The sequence below is a fragment of the Rattus norvegicus genome, chromosome 4, assembly GCF_036323735.1.
Source record: "Rattus norvegicus strain BN/NHsdMcwi chromosome 4, GRCr8, whole genome shotgun sequence".
Classification (NCBI taxonomy): Eukaryota; Metazoa; Chordata; class Mammalia; order Rodentia; family Muridae; genus Rattus; species Rattus norvegicus.
The window spans coordinates 86832612-86857491 of NC_086022.1; the positions used below are offsets into that span (position 1 = coordinate 86832612).

General features: G+C 40.1%; 1 protein-coding gene and 1 non-coding gene across 10 annotated transcripts in view; one reads left to right on the forward strand and one right to left on the reverse strand.

The window, feature by feature from the left end:
* Pde1c (phosphodiesterase 1C) overlaps window positions 1-24880 on the reverse strand; it is a 479074-nt gene that overhangs the window by 203538 nt on the left and 250656 nt on the right.
* Window positions 24012-24086, forward strand: Trnat-agu9 (transfer RNA threonine (anticodon AGU) 9). Its single transcript has one exon. It is a non-coding gene; the product is annotated as a tRNA-Thr (tRNA).

Sequence of the window (24880 nt, forward strand, 5' to 3'; positions counted from 1 at the left end):
AGACCCAGTACATACATGTAGCAGATGTGCAGCTTGGTCTTCTTTTGGGTCCCCTAACAAGTGGAGCAATGGCTGTCTCTATTCTCTGGTCTCTATTGCATCCCCTTTCCTCTACCTGGACGGTCTGGTTTGGCCTCAGTGGTCAAAGATGTGTCTAGTCCTGCTGAGATTAGATTTCCCAGGATGGGGTGGTACTCAAGTGGGGAATCCCCTTGTCTGAGGAGAAGGGAAGGTGAAATAAGGGTTTTGAAAGGGTGGAAATGGGAAGAAAGGAGGGAGGGGTCTGTAATCAGGATATAAAGTGAATAAAAAATAAATTATTGGAAGAAATAAAATGTCTTCTGGATGGAGGAACTTTCAACAACAAGCATGTAACACCCAAGCCATAGACCAGGAGATTGTAGGGCTCCTTCCACAAGTGTCCTGTATATAACCCAATGAAGGATGGGACAGAAACTCTCTGTTCAAATCGATCTAGAAGTTTTCTGTTGTATATTGTTGGGCTGGTGTTCAAGAAAAGAAGTCTGAATAACTGTTTGAAAATTATTATAATTTCATAACTAATATTTTTCTTTAAAAATTGATCAGGAAGCTTCAGCAGCACTTAATAGAGGAATATGGGAAACACACCCATTTTTCAGGAGCTCCTCACCCACCTACTTACTGTATGTTCTATTTATTTTATGCATATTTTCATATGACTTGATTTTTTTAATTAAATTTGTTCTTTAGTAAATTCAGTCACGTACATATGGACACTAATTTTCTCACATCTCAGCCTATCTTATCTCCTCCCAGGCCCTGTTAATCACTCAATGACTATTAGTTACATTTTTAGTATTTGCATGATTCTTAGAGTTAAGAAGTCACAGAACACACACACTCGCATATAGGTGCACATGTGCACGTGCACACAAACACATATACCCTAGGAATGTTTTCTTGCCTCTTAAAACTAGTTTACATACACTCTTACTATACAATGTACTCTTGATACCAAACTTGGTTGTGTGCCAATCTATTTCCCTTCTAAATAGGAGATTCCTGAAATCAACACAAAGATTGTTTTACACAATTGTGTAGCCTCACTTCATAAGCACTTAGAAAGTGTTTATGTGTGATTGTTAAAAATATCAAAGTGGAATGACAAATTTTAAACCATTTAGACCCACAGAGTAGTAACTGCAGGCAATATTCTGAAAATTGAAGTTTGGTCTCTTTTCATTTTGATGATATATTTTTAGATAGTTCTCCATAAAAGCAATATCTATAAATAAGGCTAATGTATGCTTGGATGGCTATAGCTTTTCTTGATATTCATTCAACTCCATTTCTGAAAAAGTTTAAAGAGATTCAATCTGAACTAAATGAATTCAATCTGTCTGGGTCTCTAGCCTGCCACAGGCTTATTCAGACCAAATCAACAGGTCTCCCTGGGATGGGAGTTGAAGATCCCATCAGCAAGTGCAATCACTGGACTGGGTTATCATTCTAAAACATTACTGTAGAGCAGAAATGCATACAGAAGCTGGCAAGAGAAGCTCTCCCTTGCTGGCACTATGCCAAATTCCATAAATGGTGTAGTTGCTTTGATGTGTCTGTGTGGAGGAGAGTGAGGTTCTGAGTTCTGAAAGTGAATAACAGACCCCGTTCTATTTCTATAAAGTATAATCACATCTCTTCTCTGATGCAATTCTGTAGTTTGAGATAAAACACTCTACAGTACAGAGATCATTGTCTTTAAATGTAAGTCTCATTCATCATAGCAGCCAGACTTGTGCCTTGCCGAAAGCTAGTAATATGTCTTTTGGATAAAGTACAAACTTTCAGAGTTAATAACTCCATCGCATTGCATGGCTCATTCGTTAAAGCAGAGCCAATGGCTCAATTCCTCTATTGTAGTTACTGCATCCAGCTTCTTTTACAACATTTATGTCTGCAGAGGCAGGAGAAAAAATGGTTCTAAAAAGTCATTAGTTCGTTCATACATTCATTCATTTATTCATTCATGTATAACAGCTGTTTACTAAATACCTACTGTGTACTATGCATAGGTTCTATTGCCACTAAAGAAAACAAGACAGAAAAGAAGTGCCCTTATTAGATTTATTATTGGTGACAGGTTAGTGAAAGGAACAGGAGGGAAAAGTAAGCCAATTTCAGATGATGGGCCACTGCAAAGAATCTGGAAGACCTTTCTGAAGAGAGTGAGATGAAAAAAGGGCATCTATGCAAAAATAACCTTCTACATAGAATTTAAAAGAATTTTACAAATTATTAGATAATTTGTGCATATGAATACATGTGATGAATGAGACCAGGGAAAACGGATCCCTCTGGAGCTATAAAATGAGCTTAGGTCATATCACAACCCACTCTGCTTACTGGTTATCTGAAACTTTATTAATTCATAGATTAATAAATTATCTTTTCCATTTCTCATCCTTATGCAAGGTAGATTTTCTACAGTACTCCACAGAAAGGGTCTAAATATACACAATAAGTCAGTTCTCTATTAATATTAAAGAGAGGATATTCCTCACTATACATAGAGAACAATTCTAAATTCCTCATAAGAGAGAAGTAAGGTCTCTTGATTTCATTAGTTAACATTTACTAGATACACGCCATGTTTTCAGCTCCACTGAAACATCAAAATGTATAAAACTGAACTTCACTGGCCTCGTCGTCAATATCCTCCATCCATCACTATGACCAGTGTCTTGCTTATCCACAATACTTAACAGGCTTCCGGTATTTCTAAAATATTTGAGTTGAGGACCACAGAATGAGAGCCATTCATCAAAATCCTTGACTCCTGAGGCTGTCATCTTGTGCCTGCCTTGCCACTTTTATTTTTTATCAAGTGTTGCAAAGTCCTTGTTTTTTGGGTTTTTTTTGTTTTTGTTTTTTGTTTTTTTGGGGGGGGTTTTTTGTTGTTTTTTTTTTATTAACTTGAGTATTTCTTATTTACATTTCGAGTGTTATTCCCTTTCCCGGTTTCCGGGCAAACATCCCCCTAATCCCTCCCCCTCCCCTTCTTTATGGGTGTTCCCCTCCTCATCCTCCCCCCATTGCCGCCCTCCCCCCAACAATCTAGTTCACTGGGGGTTCAGTCTTAGCAGGACCCAGGGCTTCCCCTTCCACTGGTGCTCTTACTAGGCTTTTCATTGCTTCCTATGAGGTCAGAGTCCAGGATCAGTCCATGTATAGTCTTTAGGTAGTGGCTTAGTCCCTGGAAGCTCTGGTTGCTTGGCATTGTTGTTCATAAGGGGTCTCGAGCTCCTTCAAGCTCTTCCAGTTCTTTCTCTGATTCCTTCAATGGGGTCCTATTCTCAGTTCAGTGGTTTGCTGCTGGCATTCGCCTCTGTATTTTCTGTATTATGGCTGTGTCTCTCAGGAGAGATCTACATCCGGTTCCTGTCAGCCTGCCCTTCTTTGCTTCATCCATCTTGTCTAATTGGATGGCTGTATACGTATGGGCCACATGTGGGGCAGGCTCTGAATGGGTGTTCCTTCTGTGTCTGTTTTAATCTTTTCCTCTCTATCCCCTGCCAAGGGTATTCTTGTTCCCCTTTTAAAGAAGGAGTGAAGCATTCACATTTTGATCATCCGTCTTGAGTTTCATTTGTTCTAGGCATCTAGGGTAATTCAAGCATTTGGGCTAATAGCCACTTATCAATGAGTGCATACCATGTGTGTTTTTCTGTGATTGGGTTACCTCACTCAGGATATTTTCCAGTTCCAACCATTTGCCTACGAATTTCATAAAGTCATTGTTTTTGATAGCTGAGTAATATTCCATTGTGTAGATGTATCACATTTTCTGTATCCATTCCTCTGTTGAAGGGCATCTGGGTTCTTTCCAGCTTCTGGCTATTATAAATAAGGCTGCAATGAACATAGTGGAGCACGTGTCTTTTTTATATGTTGGAGCATCTTTTGGGTATATGCCCAAGAGAGGTATAGCTGGATCCTCAGGCAGTTCAATGTCCAATTTTCTGAGGAACCTCCAGACTGATTTCCAGAATGGTTGTACCAGTCTGCAATCCCACCAACAATGGAGGAGTGTTCCTCTTTCTCCGCATCCTCGCCAGCATTTGCTGTCCCCTGAGTTTTTGATCTTAGCCATTCTCACTGCTCAACAGAGATGTCAGGAGTCTAAGACACCACGTGCATTCCAGTCAATGGGCTTCAATGTGAAATTTTACTCCAGCTACTCCGCTTTCATGTTCCTTCTCACATGTGTGAAAGAAGGGATTCCTCAGTCACACTAGTGACTACATGTCTAACAGGTATAGAACATGGCACCACTAAGAATAAAATCAGAGTTCAGGAGATTATAGATTTGGGATTTTTAATATGGTCATTCTAAAAAGACTCCTACCAGTTCAGTACATAAATTTGATTATTTCTCTCCCCATAATACAGATTGTTAACTACAAACATAGTGAAATGTTCAAACCCAAATCAAATTAGATTCTTTTCAGTGCATACTGAAGAGGCTGCTTAAGATATGCATAATTTATATGATTCTGTGTGCTTATTGTCTATGCACTTGAAGACCAGAGGTCAACCTCAGGTGTCATTCTTCAAGAATCATCTATTTGGTTTTTATTTATTTGTTTTAAGACATGGTATTTCATTTATTGACCTGAAGTTCATTGATTAGACAAGGCTGGATAGTCAGCAGGAGGGATCTTCCTTCCTCTACCTTCCAGGCCTGTAGTTATAACACACAATATCATACATACTTTGGGGTTTCTTGTTTGTTTGTTTGTTTGTTTTTTAATCTGAGTGCTAGCGACCACATTTCGGTGATCGAGTTTGTGCAATGTGGTTGTTAGTGTTTCTATTGCTGTGATAAAAATACCATAACCAAAAGCAAGTAGGAGAAGAAAGGGTTAATTTAGCTTACATTTCCATATTGGAAACCATCATTGAAAGAAGTCAGGACAGGAAATCAAGCAAGACAGGAATCTGGAGGCAGGTACTGATGCAGAGGTCATAGAGGAGTACTGCTTACTGGCTTTTTCCCAATGGCTTGCTCAGCCTGCTTTCTTATAGAACCAGGACCACTCACAGTGGACTGGGCCCTCCCTAGCTGATTACTAATTGAGAAAATGCCATAAAGGCTTGCCTACAGTCCAATCTTATGGAAGCATTTTTTTCAATTGAGGTTTCCTCCTTTCACATATTTCTAGTTTGTACCAAATAGACATAAAACTCACCAGGCCATGCAGCAAGCACTTTATCAACTGAGCCTTCTCCTTAGTACCTGTTTTAATTTTGAGACACTTCTTTCAAATGTTATTAGTTCCTTTATTTAACACCATTGTCTTTGTTTTTAATCAACATATAAGGTGCATTTTCTTTTTGTAGATCAATAACAAATCCATGGTGCCTTTCCTGGTTCCAATGATTCTGGCCAAAGTCAGCCATGTAATAAAGTCCACCAGAGTTTCATTATGTAACGGGAAAATAAAATCACCTAAGAAATAACTTTCAAACTGTTGTAGCTCTTGGCTTCTTTGCCTGAAATTACCTTCCTTCTTCCCCATCACATTCATTGTGGGAAGCAGCTTCAGTTTCTGGAACAACACTCTCTAGAGAAATTAATGTGATTCTTACTGGCCAGTCACTTTGAAAAAATAGGCTCAATTCATCCCAAAACACAATACCTTCTCTCACCCTCACAATGTGAAGAGTGAAAGGAAATAAATGTTTCTATAGCATCAGGGTTTACTTAGGATATAAGCCATGGCTTGGATCCCAGATTCTTCATACAGTACCAGTAGGTCTGGGCCAAAAGCTCTGTGTCCAGGCAGGGTTCCTGTGCCAGACCTGTCACTTACACTTGGTACATGATAAATTGGTACCATCTACTTGAAGATGATAAAGGGCAATGTTGCAGTAGTGTTGTCCTATTCACAGGAACAACAGGAGTTAAAACTCCATAAATGAGTAAGCTAAGCCAAGAAAGGGAACATAATTGATGTTCTGTGGATGAATTTGTGACCCACGAAGATGACAAAGGAAGAGAAAATAGTGCACAGAACCTGCAAACAGAGTGGGCCACCACTAATCACATTTACTCTACCACTCTCCATATATAATGCAGTAGTAAAACAAAACAAAACAAAACAACAACAACAAACCAGAAGCTTATTGTCAGACAGTCAGTACTCCAGGGAGAGTGGCCTCCCTTTCTCCCCATCCGGCTTTCTTTGTTGGTCCTTGGTCCATTTCTTCTGTGACTTATCTTAGGTTTTTATGGTTTGAATGAGAATGATCCACCTATAGGAGCTCTCATAAGAAATTTCAGGATATCCTAATATCGGATTTTGCCAGGTAGTTACTAATAATCACTCTTATGCAGGTCTACAAAGAAAGAGAGCAAGCAAGACTTAAAGAAATGCAAAATATACAATGTAAGGGGAAAAGGAACACCAGGAATTGACCAGAGGCAAGCCTTGTGCTGAAAGAGACGAGAAGACTAATGTAGGACCTGGTCTGAAATGGAACAAAAGGAGGGATGCCATCAGGATGCCCCACCCAGCAAAGCCTCCAACTTGTTAAAAGAAAAGGCTGAGGAATGTTCTGTTCCTAAAAAGCACCAACAACTGAAAGCTTCTGCAAATGTAGAAGGGCAGACTATTCCCCAACCAAGCAACCACATGTGGTGGCTTTCTCCAGGAGCTATTGCTTTTACCCTTTAATGAAGAGTACATAATTAAAAGGTGGTAGGATCTTCTGTGTTTAACAGGAATCATTGAGTCCTTGAAATACCACTGTGCAAAGTTGTAAAAGTGAAGCCTGATTATGTTAGAGATCCCAAATTATTGGACATGCTAGAGATATCAGACATTTTCTAGCCCATGAGCAAAAGTGTGCTGCAGGCAGCAAAGCTGGAGGAGTGAAGCCATCTATGCCCTTTGACATCAGACTCTGAACTACTGTATTTGTATTTTGACCTACTGGTTTTCGGTCTTGCTTTGATGCAGTATTTTCTCACCATGCCTCTCAGAACAGGAATATATATTCTGTGCCATTGCATGCTAGAAGTATGGAGTTTGCTTTTTTAATTTTACAAGAAGCTACAATTAATGATGGCATTGTGTCTCGGAAGAAACTGAAAATTAAAGCTGTGTTGATGTTGTGAAAGACTGGTTAGACTTTTGAAGTTAAACTAAATGCATTTTACATTATGATATTAACATAAGTCTATGAGGGCCAGGAAGTGGGTGTGGTTGTTTGAAGAATGTTTCCTGTAGGCTTTTATTTAAATACTTGGTGCTAGTTAGTGGAACTGTTTGAGAAGGATCAAGAAGTATGGCCTTGTTGAAAGAAGTGTGTCACTGCGATTGATCTATGAGGTTTCAAAACATCCATATGATTCTCAGTGCTCTTTTTTCCCTCATGACTGTGGAACAAGGTGTCGGCTCTCACTATTCCATCTCTCTGTCATAGATTCTAACCTCCAGAAATTATAAGCCAAACTATTCACTTTGTTTTATAAATTACCTTGGTCGATGTGTGTTATCACAGCAATAGAAATGTAATCATGATAGGTTTGATGATATTCAAACACATACAGAAGAACAAAACTAATGAACACAGAATTTTGAATGCCATAAACAACAGGTTTTCATTAAGTTTATCTAATTAACTCTATTGAGATCCAGGGGGCAATTGGAAGGCAGGTCTTAGGAGTGAGGTGGGAGCAGAGAAAGTATCTAAAACAATATATGGCCCATAGCAGTAATGCTAAAATATTTGTGTGCTAAAATGTCCTTAAGAAAAGAGAACAACATGAAGAGAAGACAAACGTCAACACCAGCAAAAGTCTTCTTCAATACACACTTAAGTAACAATCAGGATATGTGTGTGGAAGACTGCATGCTAAAAGGTCAGATTTAATTGGTTTCTTAAAAAAAGACTTGTTCTTTTAAAATAATGTCATAAGGAGTAAAATACAATAAACAAAGATAAAATAATCAAAATAATAGGGAAGTATAAAATAAAAAGTTTCAGATAATTTTCCAATTAAGTGGTAGAAATTTGTTGTTTAACTGATCATTAACTGAGGAATGTTTGCAATCAAAGTATCAAAATACCGTGGACTATCCATTTTAGCTTGAATTCTAAGAATAACTTGACATATGAACTGGCTGGTTTTGTGTGTCAACTCGACAAACAAGCCAGAGTTATCACAGAGAAAGAAGCCTCCCTTGAGGAAATGCCTCCATGAGATCCAGTTGTAAGGCATTTTCTCAATTAGTGATCAAGGGTGGGAGGGCCCATTGTTGGTGGTGCCAACCCTGGGCTAGTAGTCCTGGGTTCTATAAAAAGGAAGCTGAGCAAGCCAGGGGAAGCAAGCCAGTAAGTAACATCCTTCCATGGCCTCTGCATCAGCTCCTGCTTCCTGACCTGCTTGAGTTCCAGTCCTGACTTCCTTTGATGATGAATAGCAATGAGGAAATGTAAGCTGATAAATCCTTTCCTTCCCAACTTGCTTCTTCGTGATGATGTTTGTGTAGGAGTAGAAACCCTGACTAAGACAATTACTATCTAACTGTGTTAATATGATGTAATTTACTGCAAAATATAAATGACATTACAAGACTTTTTCACATACGTATTGATGGATGGATGTATACATAGGCATTAAATGAGAAGTCCAAAATTAATTTTATATCTTTGAGAATCCCTCCAGGTTAGGCATTAATGAAGATATTCTGAATCAAGGTGTTATTTAATATGAGATTATGGGGAATAACATGACCCCCTCCATTGTTGACCAGAACAGAAAATAATGATAGAATTTACCATATATATATATATATATATGTATACACACACACACACACACACACACACACACATATATATATATATATATATGGTTTTCAAAACACTGTATCAGGCCACTAAGAACAGATAATGAAGTGTATATCTGAGACACATAAGAGAAGCACTGTGGCTGCCACAACTTACTGCCTGGAGAAAGCTCCTAGGGTTTGGTTCACTCACAGAGGGGTAACGAAGGATTAGTGGATTTCTAGTCAGGAGATGGCTGGACATTGCAAGGGGACTAAGGTAGCTAGAATTCCCAGGGCAGAGTCCTTAAGAAAAGAGAACAACATGAAGAGAAAACAAACATCAACACCAGCAAAAGTCTTCTCCAATACACACTTAAGTAACAATCAGGACATGTGTGTGGAAAACCTGCATGCTGTGTTCTACACAAGTGAGCAAAAGCAGAGAGCCTATGCTCAAGCTAAAATGCATTTCTCTGTTCCTTGTAGAGATATGTGCTAACATCAGATTTATCAGTCTAAGATTAACTGCTTTATTCTCGAACTCTAGAAAAGACAAGGATTCTATTCTTATGCATGAAGAATGATGCACATTATTCTGAAGGTTGCACACAGTGCATGAATGCAACACAAAGAAACAAAAAGGCATACATATTGAACGGGAGGAACTAAGCCTGTGTTTTATTTACAGTCAACACGAACTTTTATATAGAAAGACTGATGACCCAAAAAGCTACTAGAACTAATCATTTAGCATACAGAGCGGATGAGAAATCACTATATTAAAATAAATTTCATTTCTGTATACTATAAAGAATTAGAAGTTTTAAAATAACTCCATGTATCCCTTCCCAGACTCTTTTAACCCAGGTCACCCCAAAGCTTTCCAGGGACCACCATCCCCTTGCAGCTCTCCTCCCTTCCATTGGGACTCACTAGATCCTAGATAATTCCCTACCAGTGATCCTCCAGCCAGCCCAACTCCTGCAGGGATATAGGTAGACTACTTGTGCTCCCCTTCCCAGCCCCCTACATTTGAATCACACCAAACCTTCAAAGCTGCTTCCTAGGTACTGTCACTACCTCCCACTAGCCCCTGCCCTCCTGTTCCCTACATGGGACTCCTGGAAGACTCAGGCTAATCTCTCCATTTGGGGTTCACCATACCTTTGCTACACTGGGACCCCTGAACTGCACCTTCCAATACTGAGATCTAAGAATCAGTGCACACTACCAGAGAAAATTTGTTCCAAGCTACTTAACTAAGTCACTTAAGTCACCAGACTGTAGCTGACAAAGATGAAAAGTTTAGATGGGGCCTGTAGCTCCAAATACTTAAAAAAAAGAACAAAAAAAAAAAAACCAAAAAACCAAAAAACAAAAAAACAAAAAGCAAAAAACAAAACACAGAGGAAGTCAATATCCCGAACTTGCTGTGAATTAGGTCCTTTCCAATATGGTAAAGAGATGTGTTGCCCCCACCCCCACCAAAAAAAACACTAAACATTTCTAATTTTGTTTTATAGAGCCTGTATTATACCCTGATACCAAAAACCAGACAAGGGCCTAATGAAAAAAGAAAATTATAAGCTAATATCTCTGATAAAGATGAATATAAAAATTCTATATAAAACTTTTACCCACCAAACTCAAAACCACATTTGAAAGATTATGCATTATTAAATCAGCTTTATCTAAGAAATCTACAGATGGTAACATATAGAAATCAATATACATAAATAGTCTTAATGACAGAAAACATATGATTATTTTATTAGCCCTAGGAAAAAAGCTTTTGACAAAATCTAAAATTTGTTTATGGTCGAAGTTCTAGTGATTTTAGGGATATGCCCATATCCTGGGGAGTTTTATGTCAACTTGACACAAGCCTAAAATCATCTAAAAGGAAGGAATCTTGATTAAGAAATTGCCTCTATAAGATTGGGTTGCATACAAGTTTATAGGACATTACTTTAATTAGTGATTAAGATGGGAGGACCCAGCCCATTATAGATGGTGCTACCCTTGGGCTAGTGGTCTTGAGTTCTGTAAGGAAAGGACATAGGCTTATCATATCATGGGGAGCAAGCCAGTAACCAGGATGGCCTCTACATCAGCTCCTGCCTCCATGTTCCTGCCCTGTTTGAGTTGCTGCCCTGATTTCCCTCAGTGATAAATTGGTACCTGGAAGTGTAAAATAAATAAATGCAATTTACAAACCCACAGCCAACATCATTCTAAATTAAAAGAATCTCAAAGAATTTCCACTCAAATCGGAAACAAGATAAAGATTTCTACTTTTCCCTGCTGATTCACTATAGTACTTATCCAGAGGAGTCAGACAAGAAAGGCAGTTAAAGGGAATATGAAACCGGAAGGGAAGAAGTTAGTGCAAATGATAATTCCATGTATAAAAGACCCTAAATACTTCATAAGAAAACTCCTACAGCTGATAACCCCATTTAGCCAAGTAGCAGAACATAAAATTAACCCATATTCTGTAGCTTTTCTATAAACAAATGCCAAACACATCAAGAATGAAATCAGGAAAACAATACCACTCACAATTCCCTAAAAATAAATAAAGTATCCTAAACTAAACATGGCCAAGGAAGTAAAATACTTAAAGACTCTGATACTTAAAGAAATTGAAAAGACACCAGAGGACCAGAGGACGGAAAGACCTTCCATGCTTATGCTATGGTAGGATAAGTACGATAAGTACTGTGAAAATGGACATTCTAAAGAAATCAATCTACACACTCAACTCCATCCTCATCAAAATTCCCACACATACTTCCCAGATTCAATGACAGACAGACCAAGTCTGTATGTCTGTTTAGGAACCTCAACTTCCATGTATGCTGCTTAAACTCTGGTGTATCTAGCCATGAACTTACAATCTCTGAGTATAATTATACCCGAAATAACAAAAATTAACATATAGTAACATTCTGCATTCTTACTCGTCATATTTTATATGTAGAAAAAATAGAGATAAGTTAAATTTACAGATTCTGAATTCATCCTAATAAAATAGTAATTCTTATGAACTACAAAGGCTTCTAAGATGCCTAAAAATTTTATGACCTTTTCTCAAAATAGGACATGTAACTAAATCCTATCAAACCAAAACATAGAAGAGTGGCGATGCTTTAGAGTCAAGAAAGTAACAGGCACAGATCCTTGTTTTACAAGATAAAGATGCTCAGTGTAAAATTTCACTTATGTCTCTGAAAAGCACACAAGAGCCTTAAGTTCTGGAAACTACAGCAATAAACTGTACTCAAAACAAGGCCTGGAAGTGTTCAGTGTGTGTCAGACTAATTTCACACGAATCTAAAATTCACTTTGTGGAAGAAAGTCAAGCCTTCTGGAAGACACACGGATCCTACAGCAGTTGTTGGTTGTTTTCAGTGCAATTGCCAGGAACATGGAAACTACGCCTGCTTTGTCCCTCAGAGCCCCTCAGACCCCCATCTGTCAAAACTCTTGACAGGCTGCTTCTTGTTTCCAGATGGTCTGATGCAGAAACGACAAGGAGGAAGAATGCTGAAGAACAGGGGAGTGCAGTGCACTTGTACCTTAGTCTCCTCTCCCAGCTTGCAGTTTCTCTGAGGCTAGCAAGCTAATGCTGCAGTTTTAACCCCAAAGGAAGCCTGTTGCTAAGGCTGTCTAGCTCTCAAGATTCCCTAACCCCTTGTGATAGTCCCATATTCACAGTCCTAAATGTTTTCTTCCATCATGTTAAAAAGAACGTTTGCCACAGATTTTGCTAGATGGAAATCTCTCAGTCTGAGTTTTGTGCTAAGACCCAGGACACTGAGCCTCCAACATCTTTGACAGCTCTTAAGGAAAATCCCCATCTGTCTGACTCTCCTCTAACAAATTACATTTAGTGGAGATTCCCAGCTTCGTGTACAGTCTTTCCACAATAACTTTTGCTGAGCAGAGAAGGGAGCAGAGATGAATTAAGAGTGTACTTCTTAGCTGTGCCATTTTATAATGTCCCACTGCCATAGTCCAAGACACAGATTTCGATATAGCCTGGGTAAGTAAGAAGCAAGCACTTACTCTCTCCTTTTGCTCTATTCACAGAGCACTTTTTTACACTCAGAGATGCATTTTGGCTGAAGCATGTGCCCACCAATCATTAATCACTTGGACGTATAATTGAATTCAATCCCATCTCACTGTTCTCAGTTTATATCATGCAGACAGCGGTGTCTGTCAACACAACTTCTAAACTTTCATAGGTTTAAAGAGTCCTAGATCAGAAGCAAGAACAGGTCCTTTGCAGTCTGCAAGCATTAAGGTAGATTCCCAAGGCCCTATCTTGAGAGAAAAAAAAAGAGGATATCTCACTTCCCTTTAAAATTAATGAAGATAATTTCTGGATATAATTTGTGGAGATGTCCTTTATTTCCAAGCTAATGGTCTGGAAGATCTTTTTTTTTTTTTTTTTTTATTATTAACTTGAGTATTTCTTATATACATTTCAAGTGTTATTCCCTTTCCCGGTTTCTGGGCAAAATACCCCTCCCCCCTCCCCTTCCTTATGGGTGTTCCCCTCCCAACCCTCCCCCCATTGCCGCCCTCCCCCCATAGTCTAGTTCACTGGGGGTTCAGTCTTAGCAGGACCCAGGGCTTCCCCTTCCACTGGTGCTCTTACTAGGATATTCATTGCTACCTATGGGGTCAGAGTCCAGGGTCAGTCCATATATAGTCTTTAGGTAGTGGCTTAGTCCCTGGAAGCTCTGGTTGCTTGACATTGTTGTACTTTTGGGGTCTCGAGCCCCTTCAAGCTCTTCCAGTTCTTTCTCTGATTCCTTCAACGGGGGACCTATTCTCAGCTCAGTGGTTTGCTGCTGGCATTCGCCTCTGTATTTGCTGTATTCTGGCTGTGTCTCTCAGGAGCGATCTACATCCGGCTCCTGTCGGCCTGCACTTCTTTGCTTCATCCATCTTGTCCAATTGGGTGGCTGTATATGTATGGGCCACCTGTGGGGCAGGCTCTGAATGGGTGTTCCTTCAGTCTCTGTTTTAATCTTTGCCTCTCCCTTCCCAGCCAAGGGTATTCTTTTTCCTCATTTAAAGAAGGAGTGAAGCATTCACATTTTGATCATCCGTCTTGAGTTTCATTTGTTCTAAGCATCTAGGGTAATTCAAGCATTTGGGCTAATAGCCACTTATCAATGAGTGCATACCATGTATGTCTTTCTGTGATTGGGTTAGCTCACTCAGGATGATATTTTCCAGTTCCAACCATTTGCCTACGAATTTCATAGACTCATTGTTTTTGATAGCTGAGTAATATTCCATTGTGTAGATGTACCACATTTTCTGTATCCATTCCTCTGTTGAAGGGCATCTCGGTTCTTTCCATTTTCTGGCTATTATAAATAAGGCTGCGATGAACATAGTGGAGCACGTGTCTCTTTTATATGTTGAGGCATCTTTTGGGTATATGCCCAAGAGAGGTATAGCTGGATCCTCAGGCAGTTCAATGTCCAATTTTCTGAGGAACCTCCAGACTGCTTTCCAGAATGGTTTTACCAGTCTGCAATCCCACCAACAATGGAGGAGTGTTCCTCTTTCTCCACATCCTCGCCAGCATCTGCTGTCACCTGAGTTTTTGATCTTAGCCATTCTCACTGGTGTGAGGTGAAATCTCAGGGTTGTTTTGATTTGCATTTCCCTTATGACTAAAGATGTTGAACATTTCTTTAGGTGTTTCTCAGCCATTCGGCATTCCTCAGCTGTGAATTCTTTGTTTAGCTCTGAACCCCATTTTTTAATAGGGTTATTTGTTTCCCTGCGGTCTAACTTCTTGAGTTCTTTGTATATTTTGGATATAAGGCCTCTATCTGTTGTAGGATTGGTAAAGATCTTTTCCCAATCTGTTGGTTGCAGTTTTGTCCTAACCACCGTGTCCTTTGCCTTACAGAAGCTTTGCAGTTTTATGAGATCCCATTTGTCGATTCTTGATCTTAGAGCATAAGCCATTGGTGTTTTGTTCAGGAAATTTTTTCCAGTGCCCATGTGTTCCAGATGCTTCCCTAGTTTTTCTTCTATTAGTTTGAGTGTGTCTGGTTTGATGTGGAGGTCCTTGATCCACTTGGACTTAAGCTATGTACAGGGTGATAAGCATGGATCGATCTGCATTCTTCTACATGTTGCCCTCCAGTTGAACCAGCACCATTTGCTGAAAATGCTATCTTTTTTCCATTGGATGGTTTTGGCTCCTTTGTCAAAAATCAAGTGACCATAGGTGTGTGGGTTCATTTCTGGGTCTTCAATTCTATTCCATTGGTCTATCTGTCTGTCTCTGTACCAATACCATGCAGTTTTTATCACTATTGCTCTGTAATACTGCTTGAGTTCAGGGATAGTGATTCCCCCTGAAGTCCTTTTATTGTTGAGGATAGCTTTAGCCATCCTGGGTTTTTTGTTATTCCAGATGAATTTGCAAATTGTTCTGTCTAACTCTTTGAAGAATTGGATTGGTATTTTGATGGGGATTGCATTGAATCTGTAGATTGCTTTTGGTAAAATGGCCATTTTTACTATATTAATCCTGCCAATCCATGAGCATGGGAGATCTTTCCATCTTCTGAGGTCTTCTTCAATTTCTTTCCTCAGTGTCTTGAAGTTCTTATTGTACAGATCTTTTACTCGCTTGGTTAAAGTCACACCGAGGTACTTTATATTATTTGGGTCTATTATGAAGGGTGTCGTTTCCCTAATTTCTTTCTCGGCTTGTTTCTCTTTTGTATAGAGGAAGGCAACTGATTTATTTGAGTTAATTTTATACCCAGCCACTTTGCTGAAGTTGTTTATCAGCTTTAGTAGTTCTCTGGTGGAACTTTTGGGATCACTTAAATATACTATCATGTCATCTGCAAATAGTGATATTTTGACTTCTTCTTTTCCGATCTGTATCCCCTTGATCTCCTTTTGTTGTCTGATTGCTCTGGCTAGAACTTCAAGAACTATATTGAATAAGTAGGGAGAGAGTGGGCAGCCTTGTCTAGTCCCTGATTTTAGTGGGATTGCTTCGAGTTTCTCTCCATTTAGTTTAATGTTAGCAACTGGTTTGCTGTATATGGCTTTTACTATGTTTAGGTATGGGCCTTGAATTCCTATTCTTTCCAGGACTTTTATCATGAAGGGGTGTTGAATTTTGTCAAATGCTTTCTCAGCATCTAATGAAATGATCATGTGGTTTTGTTCTTTCAGTTTGTTTATATGATGGATCACGTTGATGGTTTTCCGTATATTAAACCATCCCTGCATGCCTGGGATGAAGCCTACTTGATCATGGTGGATGATTGTTTTGATGTGCTCTTGAATTCGGTTTGCCAGAATTTTATTGAGTATTTTTGCGTCGATATTCATAAGGGAAATTGGTCTGAAGTTCTCTTTCTTTGTTGTGTCTTTGTGTGGTTTAGGTATAAGAGTAATTGTGGCTTCGTAGAAGGAATTCGGTAGTGCTCCTTCTGTTTCAATTTTGTGGAATAGTTTGGATAATATTGGTATGAGGTCTTCTATGAAGGTTTGATAGAATTCTGCACTAAACCCGTCTGGACCTGGGCTCTTTTTGGTTGGAAGACCTTTAATGACTGCTTCTATTTCCTTAGGAGTTATGGGGTTGTTTAACTGGTTTATCTGTTCCTGATTTAACTTCGATACCTGGTATCTGTCTAGGAAATTGTCCATTTCCTGAAGATTTTCAAATTTTGTTGAATATAGGTTTTTATAGTAAGATCTGATGATTTTTTGAATTTCCTCTGAATCTGTAGTTATGTCTCCCTTTTCATTTCTAATTTTGTTAATTTGGACGCACTCTCTGTGTCCTCTCGTTAGTCTGGCTAAGGGTTTATCTATCTTGTTGATTTTCTCAAAGAACCAACTTTTGGTTCTGTTGATTCTTTCTATGGTCCTTTTTGTTTCTACTTGGTTGATTTCAGCTCTGAGTTTGATTATTTCCTGCCTTCTACTCCTCCTGGGTGTATTTGCTTCTTTTTGTTCTAGAGCTTTTAGGTGTGCTGTCAAGCTGCTGACATATGCTCTTTCCTGTTTCTTTCTGCAGGCACTCAGCGCTATGAGTTTTCCTCTTAGCACAGCTTTCATTGTGTCCCATAAGTTTGGGTATGTTGTATCTTCATTTTCATTAAATTCTAAAAAGTTTTTAATTTCTTTCTTTATTTCTTCCTTGACCAGGTTATCATTGAGTAGAGCATTGTTCAATTTCCACGTATATGTGGGCATTCTTCCCTTATTGTTATTGAAGACCAGTTTTAGGCCGTGGTGGTCCGATAGCATGCATGGGATTATCTCTATCTTTCTGTACCTGTTGAGGCCCGTTTTTTGACCAATTATATGGTCAATTTTGGAGAAAGTACCATGAGGAGCTGAGAAGAAGGTATATCCTTTTGCTTTAGGATAGAATGTTCTATAAATATCCGTTAAGTCCATTTGGCTCATGACTTCTCTTAGTCTGTCGACATCACTGTTTAATTTCTGTTTCCATGATCTGTCCATTGATGAGAGTGGGGTGTTGAAGTCTCCCACTATTATTGTGTGAGGTGCAATGTGTGCTTTGAGCTTTAGTAAGGTTTCTTTTACATATGTAGGTGCCCTTGTATTTGGGGCATAGATATTTAGGATTGAGAGTTCATCTTGGTGGATTTTTCCTTTGATGAATATGAAGTGTCCTTCCTTATCTTTTTTGATGACTTTTAGTTGGAAAGTGATTTTATTTGATATTAGAATGGCTACTCCAGCTTGCTTCTTCTGACCATTTGCTTGGAAAGTTGTTTTCCAGCCTTTCACTCTGAGGTAGTGTCTGTCTTTGTCTCTGAGGTGTGTTTCCTGTAGGCAGCAGAATGCAGGGTCCTCATTGCGTATCCAGTTTGTTAATCTATGTCTTTTTATTGGGGAGTTGAGGCCATTGATATTGAGAGATATTAAGGAATAGTGATTATTGCTTCCCTTTATATTCATATTTGGATGTGAGGTTATGTTTGTGTGCTTTCATTCTCTTTGTTTTGTTGCCAAGACGATTAGTTTCTTGCTTCTTCTAGGGTATAGCTTGCCTCCTTATGTTGGGCTTTACCATTTATTATCCTTTGTAGTGCTGGATTTGTAGAAAGATATTGTGTAAATTTGGTTTTGTCATGGAATATCTTGGTTTCTCCATCAATGTTAATTGAGAGTTTTGCTGGATACAGTAACCTGGGCTGGCATTTGTGTTCTCTTAGGGTCTGTATGACATCAGTCCAGGATCTTCTGGCCTTCATAGTTTCTGGCGAGAAGTCTGGTGTGATTCTGATAGGTCTACCTTTATATGTTACTTGACCTTTTTCCCTTACTGCTTTTAATATTCTTTCTTTATTTTGTGTGTTTGGTGTTTTGACAATTATGTGACGGGAGGTGTTTCTTTTCTGGTCCAATCTATTTGGAGTTCTGTAGGCTTCTTGTATGTCTATGGGTATCTCTTTTTTTAGGTTAGGGAAGTTTTCTTCTATGATTTTGTTGAAGATATTTACTGGTCCTTTGAGCTGGGAGTCTTCACTCTCTTCTATACCTATTATCCTTAGGTTTGATCTTCTCATTGAGTCCTGGATTTCCTGTATGTTTTGGACTAGTAGCTTTTTCCGCTTTACATTATCTTTGACAGTTGAGTCAATGATTTCTATGGAATCTTCTGCTCCTGAGATTCTCTCTTCCATCTCTTGTATTCTGTTGGTGAGGCTTGTATCTACAGCTCCTTGTCTCTTCTTTTGGTTTTCTATATCCAGGGTTGTTTCCATGTGTTCTTTCTTGATTGCTTCTATTTCCATTTTTAATTCCTTCAACTGTTTGATTGTGTTTTCCTGGAATTCTTTCAGGGATTTTTGCGATTCCTCTCTGTAGGCTTTTACTTGTTTATTAATGTTTTCCTGTGCTTCCCTAAGTGTGTTCATGTCTTTCTTGAAGTCCTCCAGCATCATGATCAAATATGATTTTGTAACTAGATCTTGCTTTTCTGGTGTGTTTGGATATTCCATGTTTGTTTTGGTGGGAGAATTGGGCTCCGATGATGGCATGTAGTCTTGGTTTCTGTTGCTTGGGTTCCTGCGCTTGCCTCTCGCCATCAGATTATCTCTAGTGTTACTTTGTTCTGCTATTTCTGACAGTGGCTAGACTGTCCTATAAGCCTGTGTGACAGGAGTGCTGTAGACCTGTTTTCCTCTCTTTCAGTCAGTTATGGGGACAGAGTGTTCTGCTTTCGGGCGTGTAGTTTTTCCTCTCTACAGGTCTTCAGCTGTTCCTGTGGGCCTGTGTCTTGAGTTCACCAGGCAGCTTTCTTGCAGCAGAAAATTTGGTCTTACCTGTGGTCCCGAGGCTCAGGTTCGCTCGTGGGGTGCTGCCCACGGGCTCTCTGCAGCGGCAGCAACCAGGAAGACCTGTGCCGCCCCTTCCGGGAACTTCAGTGCACCAGGGTTCCAGATGGTCTTTGGCTTTTTCCTCTGGCGTCCGAGATGTGTGTGCAGGGAGCAGTCACTTCTGGTTTCCCAGGCTTGTCTGCCTCTCTGAAGGTTTAGCTCTCCCTCCCACGGGATTTGGGTGCAGAGAACTGTTTATCCGGTCTGTTTCTTTCAGGTTCCGGTGGTGTCTCAGGCACAGGGGTCCTGCCGCTCCTGGGCCCTTCCCCACGGGAGCCCAGAGGCCTTATACAGTTTCCTCTTGGGCCAGGGATGTGGGCAGGGGTGAGCAGAGTTGGTGGTCTCTTCCGCTCTGCAGCCTCAGGAGTGCACACCTGACCAGGTGGTTGGGTCTCTCTCTCACCGGGTCTGGGAGCAGAGAGCTGCTGCGGGCCGGGATCCGCGGGTGTGGGACTTCCGGTAAACACAGAACGTGCCCGGTCCTAGAGAAATTCTGCTTTCCTGTGTCCCAAGCTCACCAGGCAGCTTTCTTGCAGCAGAAAATTTGGTCTTACCTGTGGTCCCGAGGCTCAGGTTCGCTCGTGGGGTGCTGCCCACGGGCTCTCTGCAGCGGCAGCAACCAGGAAGACCTGTGCCGCCCCTTCCGGGAACTTCAGTGCACCAGGGTTCCAGATGGTCTTTGGCTTTTTCCTCTGGCGTCCGAGATGTGTGTGCAGGGAGCAGTCACTTCTGGTTTCCCAGGCTTGTCTGCCTCTCTGAAGGTTTAGCTCTCCCTCCCACGGGATTTGGGTGCAGAGAACTGTTTATCTGGTCTTTTCCTTCAGGTTCCGGAGGTGTCTCAGGCACAGGGGTCCTGCCGCTCCTGGGCCCTCCCCCACGGGAGCCCAGAGGCCTTATACAGTTTCCTCTTGGGCCAGGGATGTGGGCAGGGGTGAGCAGAGTTGGTGGTCTCTTCCGCTCTGCAGCCTCAGGAGTGCCCACCTGACCAGGTGGTTGGGTCTCTCTCTCACCGGGTCTGGGAGCAGAGAGCTGCTGGAAGATCTTTTAATTCCTCAAACTCAACTTAAATATTAGATCAAGTATCTCAGAAAGCTAATGTGTCCTTATTCTACCCAAACCACTGGCCACAGTGGCAGGTACTCAGAGGAGTGGGGGACAAAGAGGGAAGAAAGAAGAAAAGGTTGAAGATAGAGTACCAAGAAGGAAGAAAGGGAGGACACAAGAATAAATATTATTAAGAACCCATCATGAATCCAGCTCTCAAGAAGCCAGCACCAGAATAGCAAAGATATGGAATTAAAATATATTAAAGGGACACAGAACCCACGTCTTGACAACCAGAACATAGCTATGTAATTTCCATATGGGAGACAACAAGAATCAGTTAGCAGAGGAGATGACAGTTGAGGTGAGCTTAGAAGCCTACAAGACTTTAGGCAAGCAATCGGAGCCGGTGGTAGTGAATGTTGAAACAATGTAGCACAAGAGAAGACTGGGCTATGGGTAAGGCTTCTGTAGGATCCAGACTCAAAGTAGGAGTATTTGTAACTAGAAATGTTGCTTCAGGAAGGAAATGGATAAGAGCTCAAGAGCAAAAGAAATGCATTAGCTACACCTGGCCCCTTAAAGGTAACCCTTAAATGGTCTTGAATGGTGTCCCTCTTCTCTCCTCAAAAATAGATGTATTTGAAAAGTAAAATTAATGCAGAATTTTAATATTTCATCATTTGCATATTGCTTTATTTTAACCCCAAAGATATGGGATATCAATATAAAATCCTTTTTGTTTTTGTTTTTCTTTTCTATTACCAAAGCGTAATTAATGTAATTTTGTTTTCTTTGCCCTTTTTTCTCATCTTTGATATTTTTAATTTAAATGCAAATAAAGCCAGCATCACTACTGTCATTTCCTATTTCTTACTGGTTACAAGGACTATTATTCGGCAATAAACAAGAAAGAAAGCAGCAGTATGCACCTTTTAATGAAGGAAAGACTAAGAAACAGGATATACTGTCACATAACTGGATCTGACAAAGATGTCAACCCTAGAACAAGACAGACCCAGAATCAATGTGACAGGCAGGGAGAAAGGCGAAAGCCTTGACACACAGTTTGCAGTTGAAATCACTTGGGACCTATTTTGTTAAAGACACTTGGTGTAAAATACCTCAGCTTCTGGCCTTACATTCTGTTTCCTCTCTACAACTGTTCATCATGTTCTGAGACAGGTGGGCAGGTCTTTTCTTGACTGATTTTTGAAGGCAAGATAAGTTGCTGGTTTGGATGCCAGCATTTCATTAAAACTGTACTGGATGGGTAATTCCACCCCGTGTAAGAAAATAGCATATACTTGGGTCTGGTAAACCAAAGTGTGGCAATGCTTAGTCTAAACTAGGAAAAAAATTGAATCAGAACTTAAATCTTAAAAGAAAAAAATACTTCTATTTAGTCAACGTGCTGGGAAAAGTTTTGATGTATATCTGTCCATCTTTAATCTTTAATCTTTAAGTTTTGCTACCCTTCAGGCTTTTTTCTCAGAAAGAAAAACTAAATTTGTTAACATGCATTCACTTTATATTGGCATAATAGTCTAATTTCACTTTTTTTTGAAATTTATCATTTTATTTCAATTAAAATATTATTACATCAGATTCCTCTTTACCTTTTTTCCTCCAGTCTCTCCCTTGCTACCCCACAACCTCTCAAACTGATAGCCCTTTTTCACAAAGAGAGGTATGAGCAAGAAAGAAAGGAAGAAAGAAAGAAAGAAAGAAAGAAAGAAAGAAAAGAAAAGAAGGAAGGAAGAAAGACAGCCTGCTGTATTTGTTTAGTGTTGTGTGTGTGTACATGATTTCAAGACTGACAATTTTGTAGTGAAATGGGTAACCAATCAGGTACTCATCATTGTGAGACACCAATTTTTCCTCTCTCTAGAGCCTAGGAGTAGAATCTAGTGATATTTATGATATTTACTCAATCCATGTCATTGTTCAAGCCTTGTCTAGACAGGCATTTTCTTAAAATATCATGGACCTTATCAGTTACTTGAAATTTTTCTTAACGTATAGTTTTACTGTATACTTTCTTCTCACAATCCTATCTTTCTGTAATGGGTCTGTGGAGATTAACATCATTCTCAAAGCTGCCCATTGAATAGTGACACAGCTTCTATCTAAGCTTTTTGTCTAAGACTCCTTTCCTACAGTCTAAAGAGCAGCTATCTGAGAAAAGAGACTAATTAATGTGCGGAATTTAGAAATTGTGAAGTCACAGAATCCTAAAGGACAATTCCTCTTTCCTATTTAGGGCACTGAGGCACCAGGGCATATCTATACATCATGCCCCCATGTTGCACAGCTTATTTATGAATAGAACTAGGAATGTGGTGCTCTTACTCTTAGCCTGGGATCCTGGGTTCAAGGAGGAATACAGAATCAACAACCTGTCAGGACCCTGGAAACAGTAAGGGGCAATCTTCATGGGGAATGCAGAAGCATGTGCCTCTATCACAAGGTCCAAGGCATTTCTACAGCAAAAAGGAGGAGAGGTGGAATAATAACAAGATGCCTGTGTAGGATGTTGTGAGAGGCGCTGGGCAGTGGATGATCTGGCAGAGGCAGTACTTCCGGGTAGAGGAAATCCAAGCACTGAAATAAGTTCTCTGTGTTCTACATTTCTGCAGAATGGGCCCTTGGCCTTCTCACCTTGGGACGTCCCTTTTTGCTATTTGAGCTCATTGTTTCACCTAAGGATGAACAAGATTGTGTCCCAGACTCCTCCTTGATCCAACAGTTACATTAAAGTCAAACAGTAAGACATACTTCCTTGTGTGGTGATTATACTGCTGTGGGATGTAACCCCACTTATGACAGAAACCCAGAATACCATAACAAGTTAGGAAATCCCATAGCCCATGGGTGGCTGCAAAGAACAGAGGACATCAAGGAATTTTCAACCATCACCCGCAGATGGTTGGGACATGCCCCAATCAGTGGGAACAAAGCACAAGTTTTGTTTTATTTTGTTTTGCTTCTGACTAGAAGATGGACTCCTGCCAAGAATTCCTCCTGCACTGAGAGTTTTCCCAACTCTCTATCCTTGGCCATTCTCTACTGCTCATAATTTCAAGTCCAGAATCAGGTTCCCAGTGACTCTGTTCTCTGAGGGGATGTGGAGAAGGTCATTGACAGGAAACAAACATTTATTCCCAGCACAGATGTCTATAATATAAAATGAAATATGGATGTGATCCCCAACTCATTGTTTTTCATTACTAATTTTGCTATTGTAATGATTCATAATGTAAATATCTGATATGCAGGGTATCTGATGTGTGAACCCCCAAAGAGGCTGCAACTCACTGGTTGAGAACAGCTGTCCTATAAGGAGCCATGTTCCTGACTCCTTGATGTAGATAATAAACTCTAACATTCATGGTCACATACCAGGTATCCTTAAACAAATACATCAGGACCTCTCAGCACTTCTGCACAAACCCAGGTGGGGGGAGCAGATAATCTCTACTCAAAGAATAGGGCCATCACTATTACTTACTTGAAATAAAGAAACCCGTAGCCCAAGCCTAGTGGGTCAGGACTCCCATTTTCAAACCTGAGATGTGATATTTATAAAAGTCCCAGGTGTAACACAGCTGTTTGAAAAGGAAGCCTAACAAAGGAGGGGAGAGCTAGGGTAGGAGAAAGAGTCCATGAATTGCAAAGCACAAAACACAAACAACAATTTAGAAGGCAATTCAAAGGGGCTGGGGATTTAGCTCAGTGGTAGGGCGCTTGCCTAGTAAGCACAAGGCCCTGGGTTCGATCCCCAGCTCCAGGGAAAAAAAAAGAAAAAAAAAGAAAAAAATAAAGGCAATTCAAAACAACAACAACAACAACAACAACAACAACACCTTCCACTGAGGTTAGCTGGCACCAAAATTTCCTCAGGATGAACACAGTACTGAATCCCCAGATTCACTGGAGATTCACCAGGAGAAGAGGGAAATAAAAGCAAACCTATTTGATAACGTCATCAAAGGATTAAATATGGGCTCCCAGAGCTGTCCTAGGATACCTGATTCTCTGTGGTGAATTTACTGCCTTTGTGACTCACCCACAATGAATGAGCTTACAGAAAAGGGAGAAGTGACCCATGAAATATAGTCAATTACAGCTTAATCTTCCTCACCCTGGAATCTATTCAATAGCTTTAATGAACTTAACAGGCTGGAAGGCAGGGCAAAGAATGCATAAGAAATACAACTCAGGCACTCCTGGCACTGTGGAAGCCCATTCCCTTTGTTATTAAGGAAGAAATGTTCTCCCTCCAGTAAGTACTTTGGGAAAGGGAAAATACAAAAACCTGTTTCCATTATCATTGTTTCCTGCTATAAAGCTCCAAAGAATGCATATTATTAAGGGTTTTAGAATAGGTGACTTCCAGCACCACAGTTAGCTTTCTCTGTGCTTCCCCTGCAGCATGGAGACAACTGTCCTAGTTTGCTTTCCGATGCTGTCATAACACTGACCAAAACCTATTTTGGGGAGAAAGGGGTCTGTTTATCCACCTTACATTTTCACATCATAGTTCACCACTGAGGAAAGTTGGGGAAGGAACTCGAGGCTGGAACC